The sequence below is a fragment of the Notamacropus eugenii genome, chromosome 3 (assembly GCF_028372415.1).
Source record: "Notamacropus eugenii isolate mMacEug1 chromosome 3, mMacEug1.pri_v2, whole genome shotgun sequence".
Lineage (NCBI taxonomy): Eukaryota > Metazoa > Chordata > Mammalia > Diprotodontia > Macropodidae > Notamacropus > Notamacropus eugenii.
In genome coordinates this window covers 162,833,275-162,843,094 of record NC_092874.1, presented here as the reverse complement: position 1 = coordinate 162,843,094, position 9,820 = coordinate 162,833,275, and the positions used below count along the sequence as shown (strand labels likewise).

At 35.4% G+C, this 9,820-nt stretch overlaps 1 long non-coding RNA gene across 1 annotated transcript; it reads right to left on the bottom strand.

The window, feature by feature from the left end:
* Positions 1-234: 234 nt before the first annotated feature.
* On the bottom strand, positions 235-3,653 carry LOC140533482 (uncharacterized). Its single transcript, XR_011976938.1, has 2 exons — positions 3,554-3,653; positions 235-1,992 (listed from the first exon to the last, which is right to left on the bottom strand). It is a non-coding gene; the product is annotated as an uncharacterized lncRNA (long non-coding RNA).
* Between the last annotated feature and the right edge of the window lie 6,167 nt (positions 3,654-9,820).

Here is a 9,820-nt window from a genome sequence, read left to right as displayed (position 1 = left end):
GTGAATGTTATCTAGGAGCTTAACTAAATTGAAAAAAAAATCTAATCTTCAACCTTATTTCCACTTCCAGCCTGTGGTAGTATACAGAACTACAAAGGAAAAATATGTTGAAATTCAGTGATACGTGTGTGTGTGTGAGTGAGTGTGTGTGTGTGTGTGTGTGTGTGTGTGTGTGTATTTAAAGTGTATGCAGCCTTAGGTAAAGAAGTATAAATTACAAAGAAGATTTTGGTCTGCTTTGGTAGAGAGAGTTTCAATGCTAGTAAGATAACAAGTCCAATTCTGTATGCCTATGTATCATTTAAAAAATTCCTAAAGAATGACAATTTGGTGGTTTAGGGAAAAACAAGAAGATGAATCACAACTTTTTATGCTGCTTCTTACAAATGGTTTTCAGGAGAATCTGAGAATTATTTCAATTGTAATTTCATTTGCTATGTTCAAAAGTTCTAGGCAATTTTTTATTAGTTCCATCATTTTGATGTTAAGATTTTTTTTTTGTCTTATCATGTTCTTCTGGGAGACCTGTGATCTTTAGCTTCTTTTCACACATCCTTCTTCAAGATTTGTATGTTTTGATTGCAATGGAGGCATATTTTAATGCTTTGTTTTGCTTCTCTTCTAGATTGTCTTTTACTTCTGTGTATTTGAATTTCAAATCTATTGTGCTGTCTTTTGTTTCTTTGGTGAGGTTTGCCATTGCAAGTTCCTGTTTGTTTGCCTATTATCTTTTACTGTGCAGGCCATAATTTTTTCTTATAATTCTCATTTCTCTTTGGAGCCACTCAGAAACAGTGTGTTGTGGTTCCATGTTCTCATATTCCACAGAGTCTGCTGTCTTATCAAATGTTGGATCATTTCCTCCTTTTGTACAGTACTTATTCATAGATGACTGAGCTCTTTTACTACATCTGGAGACCATATTTCCTTCTGTTGTTACTCTTGTTTCCTGTTGACTTATTGATTTATGTTCAAGGTCTTTGCGTATTCTTTCTGAAGGCTTTCCTTAGTTTAATCCTCCCCCCTCTTCTTTTCTCTGTCACTCCTTTCTGACTCCCTCCTCTCTGGTTGTGTTCTCCTTTGGGGCTAGATTTCAAAACAACCTCCTCCCAAGCTGAGCAACTTACCTCAGCTTAAGTCTCTGACTCAACTGACTTTGCATGGTCAAAACTGGTCCCAGCTGGATGCTGTGCTCTTCCTTCAGACTTGACAGAATGCTTCAAAATGCATCCCATCCCTTAACAGTGTATTATCTTTGCATCCTGTTCTGCTCCTTCTCTTTCTTAGTTTTTTGATCAACTATCAACTATTCAGAGCTTTCAATGTGATTGCCACTGTGTTGTGACCCTCAGTTTGCTTTTGATCCTGAGGGGTTGTGATTTCTTGGTTCTATTGCACCAAGGCAAATTTTCATAGCCTGGAAGATAGTTTCTGTTGGAAAGATGGAGGAAGAATCAGAGTGTGGAGATGGGTTTTGTTTTAAACTTGTGCTGTTTCTTTATATTCACTAGTTCAGCTTTGGTAGTATTGAAGGTCTGGGAGGATTGCTGAATAAGCTCAGCGTCAATGAGCATCAATTCACGGGCTCCTTTTTTCAAATCTGTTTTGGGGGATTATGGATGTCCCAGATCAGGGAGGCAACTTAAATTACTTTCTCTATGGTGCCAATTTTCTATTTTTTAAGAGGGTTGAGAGGTCATGGAGAACAAATAAAATGTCTATTCCTCCAACTCATTGCACATGTGACCTGGAAGGCCTAAGAAATGTTTTTAGCAGTTAATTGTACCTGCAAACATGCATATTTTGAATTGATGTAATACTTTCAGAACAATCATAATCTGTACGTTGTCAGGTGTGTTGGTGTTGGCTGTTCTTCCTGCATAGATTTCCTGATACTTTGTGCTATTTCTACATCTTCCACCATTGATGTCCAATGTAAGAAAAGTTAGCCATTTATGGGAAGGCTTGGTCCCTAGTGGCACTTAGGAGGGTCTATTAAAAGAAAAAAAAAAGACATATGCAATTAAGCAAGATGGATTTATAGTGCTTCTGGCACCACAGGTTAAACAAATAGTGAACAAATTCAAAACAGAGCTGTTCATTCCCTCCACTTTAACACTTCAGCTTTGTGTATAACTAAGACTGGAGGTTAGAAGTATATTTAATTATTTTGGTTTGAAATAGGAACCTGAGCTCAATTTGGTCAAGGTCTATGTCTTAGATATCTGTCCTATCGAGTGCTTAGCATAGTGCCAGGCACAGAGTAGACACTCAATGTATATCTTTGTATGCATGGATGAATAAATAGTGAAAGTTTATCTCAGTTTTCCTGTGAAGTGTTTTCTATGGCCATCCAAGCACATCTATTTTATGGGACATAAAGGCTTTAAAACATTTATGTTTGACATCTGAATCTAAAACATATGTATCACTTGAGAAGGACGTACTGCGGTATGAACAATTAAATGCACTAACTTGTTAATACCTGTTCCTGCCCCTATAAGTTCTTCTTCCTCTCAGAGAGGTATCACTCTTGCTTTTGAAAGAGTTCCTTGATAAGAAACACTACTGAGCTTTATCTTATATTGTCTCCTAGAGAGAGAATGTGACAGTAAGCATGGAGGAAACTTCATGAACTGTCTACTAAAAGAAAGTAATAAGCTTTCCATTCCTTCCAGGTTTTAAATTCCTAACTTTAATATTTATACAATGACTCTTGTAGTTGAGTTGTTAGATGAACTGTCTAAATTAGATACATTTGGAGAAAGGGTTGTCAAGTAAGAATCATAATACATAGCAGATATGTTAAAGGACAATATAGATGAAGTTTAAAAATATCTGTTGGCCAATGGAGATAACTTTATTATGTGGATTCAATAACATAAAGCCAAATGCAATCAAGAAGTTATCCAAAAATGTACATTTCTGACATAATTGGCATGGCAACAATATGAAATCTCAAGCATGCATATTCTGTAATCTAAGTAGCTGTCTTCAGAAATTTGAAAGAAAAAATGCACTAAATTAAACAAAAATTCTAGTGCAAGTTACAAACTTGGATTACATTTTTTATTCAGAATGCCTCAAATTATTTGTGGTTTTTTTTTTATATTTAACTCCCAAATCTTAGAAAATAATATGAAATACTAAGAGACTAGTCCCACTACCAAAGTTCATTCCAAAGACCAAGATAATTAAATTTGTTATCTTACCTTAGTTACAAAACTCAAGAATTATTTGAAAGACAAAGTCAGAGTAAAAAACAAGCAAATAAAAGCTCATTTTGTTCATGATTTCTAAAATGCTAAAGAGAAAATGAAAGCAGATGAAGAAGAGATGAACTATTTTCACCTTATAAAGTGGGAGAGATCTCTTAGTTCACTGCAAGTGTATTTTAATGAAGGGAGAGTCAAGAGGGTGGAATAGTAGGAAAAAGGATAGGGAGCTTCCTTCCCCCAACCCTCCCCCCCATCCCCCTTATCCAAATAGATTTAAAAAACACATCAAATTAAATTTTGAGGGGAAAATTCAAGAAAAATTCAAAGTGAATCACATTTCTGTGGACCCAGGGGATGCGATCTGGCCAGAATCATTCTTCCCAGAGAATTCCAGCACTAGGTGAGACTGCACCAGAGTAGGTACCATGACTATCTGTAGAATGATGGAATGGGCCAATGGCAGCTTTGTTGACCATTCTCAGTTCCTGGTTACAGATACAAGGTAGATTGAGGAAGGAATTTGTGTCCAGACACTTAACAGATAAGAGGTAAGTTGGCAATCTCATGCCCTAGATTGTGTTCTGGAGGAGTAAGTTCAGAAGAAAGAAGCAGCAGTGTGGCTCATACCCTAGGAGGATAAAAAGGGTCTTAGTTTCAGAACATAGCCTGATCTAAAGCTTGGAGAAGAATTACCAGAGCAGAATTCCTGAACCAAAAGGGATCCCTATAGACCTATCTCTTTGTATCAGCAGAGCTTCTCAGCTGACTAGTAAAGCCTGAATCCAATAGCACAGCTTTGTAGAAACTTTTGAAGTTCAAGCATAGGAGTTAAAGGAAATACAAAACGATAAACATGAATAAAGAATCACATAGGACTGAACAAAAATAACTGCTTATATTCAAATATGGGGAGATAGTACACATACCTTCTGAACCCTATCATTATCAGGATGCACAGAGAGTTTCTGAAAAGGAAAGACCTGAAAATGGCTGTGTTATGCCTTGATTATCTAAAAAGAAGAGAAGGAAAGAGAGAAGGGGCATACCCTGGAGGGGCGCAGGAAAACAAAAAGAAAGTTAGAGAAAATTATACCGTTTAGCCAGGATATGCAAGTAGACATAAATATAGGTTAAAGCTAGAGGAGGGACATCATTTGAACCTCACTTTCATCTGAACTGGTCAAAGGAAGGAAGAATATACTTTTATCCAGCGAATTTGGTATATAAATATATTTCACTCAGCAGGAAAATATGTGGAGAAAAGAAAGAAGGGAAAGTAGAGGAAAGATAGATTAAGGGAGGAAGCAAAGGAAACTAACAAAGAATTGTTAAAAATATATTTATAATACTTTCTGAAGTAGCAAAGAATGAGAATTTCTGTCCGTATCCACCAATTGAGGAATGACTTAATAAGTCATAATATGTAAATGTGATGGAATACTATTATGTTGAAAAATTGATGAAAGGGCTGTTTTCAGAAAAAACTTGGGAAGATTTGTATGAACTGATACAGAATAAAGTGAAAAAAACAATAAAACACCAGGAAAACAATTTATCCATTGACGGCAATATTGTAAAGAAACACATATTTGAAAAACTTACCAACTTTGATCAATATAATGACCAACTACAATTTTAGAGATCTCATGATGAAATATGTTGCAATTTCTTAATAAAGTAGTGGGAGAAGAGAATGAATACACACACATATACATGCATGCATACATACATACAAATTATATTTATATGTGTCACATATATACATTTATGTGTTTATATGCATCTCTTTACATAGAGAAGAATATATATGTATATATGTTTGTGTATCTAATATATAAATAATATTTTATATTACATTATATTATTATAAACATATGGTTATATATTAGACATGGCCAGTACTGAATTTTTTTTTTTTTGCTGGACTATACACGTTTGCAATAGGGTTTTTGTTTTTCTTTTGTTTTTCTTTGGACAGTGAGTTACAATGGAGAAATGGTGTGTATTTGCTGATTTAAAAAAAATAAAAATGAATTTTAAAAAGAATATTTTAACAAAACTTTTTCAGCTTGAGTTCGCAATGAAGCATTAAGAATTATTTGTTAGTCTATTTAAGGGGTGATTTTACAGTAAACTTCCAAGTAATGCTTCTTCATCTCAATAAAAGCACTTTAAAGAAACCAACAGAATTATTGCATGAATTATTCAAACATCTGGACAGGAGTGCAAATCCTATTATTGTTCATCCAACAGGCATTTGTTAAGCAACTACCATGCAAGAAACTATGCTAGGGAATATAGCTTCAAATCCAAAATTATTCTTGTCCTCAAAGAGCTTACATTCTGTTTGAAGAAAACTATATGTACAAAGATGAATTAAATACAAAATATATACAAAGAATTATAAAGTATTTAGGGGTGGAAGGGGGAAGACATTAACAACAAAGGCAATAAAGATACATTTAATGTAAGAGGGGATACACGAGGCAGTTAGGTGGCATGGTGGGTTGAGTGTGGAGCCTGGTGGTATCATAGGGGAATAAAAAGATTGTGATGTAGCAATGAGGGCCCAGTTGAGATTAGATGGACAGCTAGGTGGCACAGTAGGTAGTGTATAGGGGCTGGAGTCAGGAAGTCTTATCTTCTGGAATTCAAATCTGACCTCAGACACTAGTTGTATAATCTTGGGCAAGTCACTTAACCATTTTGGCCTCTGTTTCCTCATCTGTAAAATGAGCTGGAGAAGGAATTGACAAACAAGTGTCTCTACCAACAAAACCCCAAATGGGGTCACAGAGACATGACTGAAAATGACTGAACCCCAACAACAAAAGAGTGCACAGTGAGTGTTGAAGGGATCTTGGGATTCTGAGACGTAGAAATGAAATCAGAGTATTTTCCAAGTATAGAAGACAACCTATACAAAGGCATAGAGATGGGAGATAAAGAGTCATAGGAAGAAAAGTACATAATATAATTTGAGTGAAACATAAAGAATGTGAAGAATGGGGCAATGTGCAATGGACCCGGAAAAAGAAGTCAGTTTGTGAAGAACAATGGAGACTAAGAAGAAGAGTTTTCATTTTATCCATGAGGTGATAAGGAGGTATTAGAGATTCTTTATAAGGAAGTTGATAGAGGCATCTGTGCATATCAGAAATATTGAATTGGCAGCTCTGTGGAAGATTGACAGAAGAACAGAGAGACTTAAAACTGAGTTCAATTAGGAGACTCTTGGAATAATCCAGGAGAAAATCAAGAACATGAAGTAAGGTGATGACCATTAAGAGTTGGAAGAAGGGACCAGGTAAATATTGGAGATGCTATGAAGGAAGAATTAAAAAGATTTGGTAACTAATTAAACATAGAATTTGAGGAAGAGTAAAGAATTAAAATTTTCATACCTGGATTAGAAATTTTCACACCTGGGTGGTACCCTCAATAGGAATAGTGAAGTCAGGGATAGGGGAGGATTTGGGGGGAAAAGTAATGAGTTCTGGTTTGAAAATATTGAGTTTGAGATATTATGGGATATAATTTAGAAATAGGCAATAGGAAGTTGGTGATATGAAATAATAAGGTGATCCTCGGGCTCGTTATATGGATCTTTTTGTCATCTGCATGGAGACGATAAGTGAAGTCAGGGGAAATAGTAATGTCATTTAAAAATGTGTAGAGATAGATAAGAAGAGGGCCTGAAACATAACTTTAAGATAAAAACTCATAGAGGGACTTGAATATGGATGATAGTATAGTATGGAAGACTGAGAAGGGGCAGCTAGTCAGACAGGAGAATCATAGATTCATAGGAGCATAGACTTAGACCTGGAGGGAACTTTAAAGGTTATCTATTTCAATGCCCTCATTTTCCAGATGATACAGTTAAGACTCATAAAGATGAAATGATATAAACAATGTCATCAAGGTAGTGACAGAACTAGGATTTGAGGGGCAAATCAATAACCCAGTCCTGGAGTCAGGAAGATACCAGCTTAAATCTGGACTCAAACATTTAATAGACATGTAACCCGAAACAAGTCATTTCTTCTCTTTTCAGCCTCAGTTTTCCTATAGAATAATGACACCACTCCAGATTGTAGTGAGGATAAAAAAATGAGATGATATTTGTAAAGCACCCGACAAACCTTAAAGCCCTGTAGAGATGCTAGCCATCACCAGCACCACCATCTTCATCATCCTTATGCTCATCATCATCATCCCAGCTACTCTGACTCAAAATCCTGTGCCTTTTCCATTGCACCATCGATACCTAAAGTAGAAAAAATAATTGGGAGAAGTGGCTGTTGAAAAGCATCATCAAGAAGAATAACTGCTGAGAGTAGTTCTTAATTTCTCAAGAGTTTGGTAAACATGGAGAGAGATTTTTCAGTTCTTTGATTACACTGGAATCTAGATTGCAAGGAAGTAGAAAAATGTGGAGTAGGGAAGTACAGTCAACACATCAGAGGGGTTTTATCCAAATTTAGCTGAGAAAGGAAGGGAATATAAGGACAATAGATTAAGCAGATGAAAGGGTCAAGTGAAGGGTGGGGAAGACTGGAGTGCGTTTGAAGACATCAAGGAGGGAACTAGAGAGACTGAAAATTAGCATGTAGAGGAGATGGTAGGGTATGATTTCAAGGGCACAATAAATGCTTCTAGTGATAGCCTAAATTCCAGTCTCAATCAGTAGGAATAAATTAATCATGTACTAAGATTTATTGCAGTCCCTTAGAATTTCAAACAAAAATGGTGGTTTACTCAGGCAATCCTATTATTGTGATATACTACAGAGGAGTCAAATAAATGGACTGTGGCCACATGCACAGTACTCCCAAGTGTGGTCTGAACCCAGTTAAATATAATTTGGGAATATTTAACAAAATAGGTAAAACATAGATATATAATATCTATATATTAAGATACATAGCATATATAAAACATAGAGGATAATATCTTTTCAAACTAAGTCAATATGTGGCTGGCAGGGATGCATTTATATGAATTAGTGGCCTCCATATTTGTACTTGGCACAGTGATAAACTGTATATGAAAAGAGACACGGTTTTAGCATGCTCATATTTTAATGCTGAATTAATCTAGTTTTTGCTTTGTGTTCATCTTTATTTGATTTTTTCCCGTAATGTTCAGCTATCTGAAAAGTTCTTATTAATGTTTGTTTGTTTCTTTGGCATTTATTTTTTGGATTTGTAAATGCACACTGAAAATAGTCGGTTAATCTATAATGAGATTAACTGACTTAAAAATATACTGTCAGGGTCCATAAATTTCTTTGGTTCTCAAAGACAAGTATTTTATTTATCTTATTAATTATTTAAGAATTGTTTTACTAAAGATCAATATAATAAAAATGTTGAGGCACTGTAGTATATTTAATAGAGAGATCGCTTCAGAAAAAGGAAAAACTTGAGCCTAGGTTCAGGTTCTGATCCATGTTGGCTGTGTGACCCTGGACAAGTTATTTAATTTCTCAGTGCTCTGTACGCCTCCACAAAAATAAATCAGACAGAAGATGTCAATCTTCAACAGTAGCAGTACTGTCCTTATCTGGGAGTTTCCTATACTAATGAAATCCCAGGTCTAGTCCCTAACGATTGATTATAGAATGATGGTCTTAGAGGAATGTGATAGTATTTGGGTATACGACTTTTTAATATTTTAAACTCTAGCCCATGAGCATCCACAAAGGTGAATGAAATTAAGTTTTGCAGAGGTATGAATTGTGCAAGACCAGTAACTTGAATGAAGTATGTTCATCTCCATACTTTGGTGTAAAGGATATCATAGATAGTACTTTTATGCCTCCCTAAGTTATCCCTTGTGGAAGATATTCTAAGACTTTTCTTTCTTCCTAAATTCTGTCATCCTCTCCCCCTTCCCCCACTGAACTTGGCTCTTGCTTGACTCTAAAGATTGAGAATGTTGTACATGAGCTCACTCTTCTCCCAATCTCTTCATCTCGAAGTCCCTTGATGTCATCTCTGATTCTCTTCCGTTTCCCCACCCTCTGAAAAAGAATTGAACCTTCTCATTTCCAAGATCAACCTCATATTTACACTTGATTCCCTCCACCCCTTGTCTTTTCCAACATGTTACATCTTCAGTTATACACTTTCTCTCTTAAATTTGCAACTTCTCCCTTACAATTGCTTCCTTTTCTACTGCCTTAAAACATGCCAAATTTTTCCCATCTTTAAAAAAAAAAACTTCAATGGACTTTATTATAACCTCAAACTACCATGCCAAATCTCTCCTTTTCTCAAACTGTTTGAGAAAGTTTTCTGCAGTTACTACACTGATGGAAAAGAAATACTCTGTAGTTTGTCTATCTACATGTATGCTATGATCTGGATAACGGATATTCTTTGTCTATTTTTTCCTATGTGATTTGTTAGACCAAACTCTTTTGAGATGCTACAGATCATGTCTAGGAGCCCTTGCACTTTTCAAGGCTTAATGGAAACAGTATCTATCATCTGTAAATAGAAGCATTTGGAGCTACTTACTATGAATAGAGAATCCTATATACAGTATTGAAATATTAAATATGGTCCCTGAACATTTGTTATTACTAAATCATG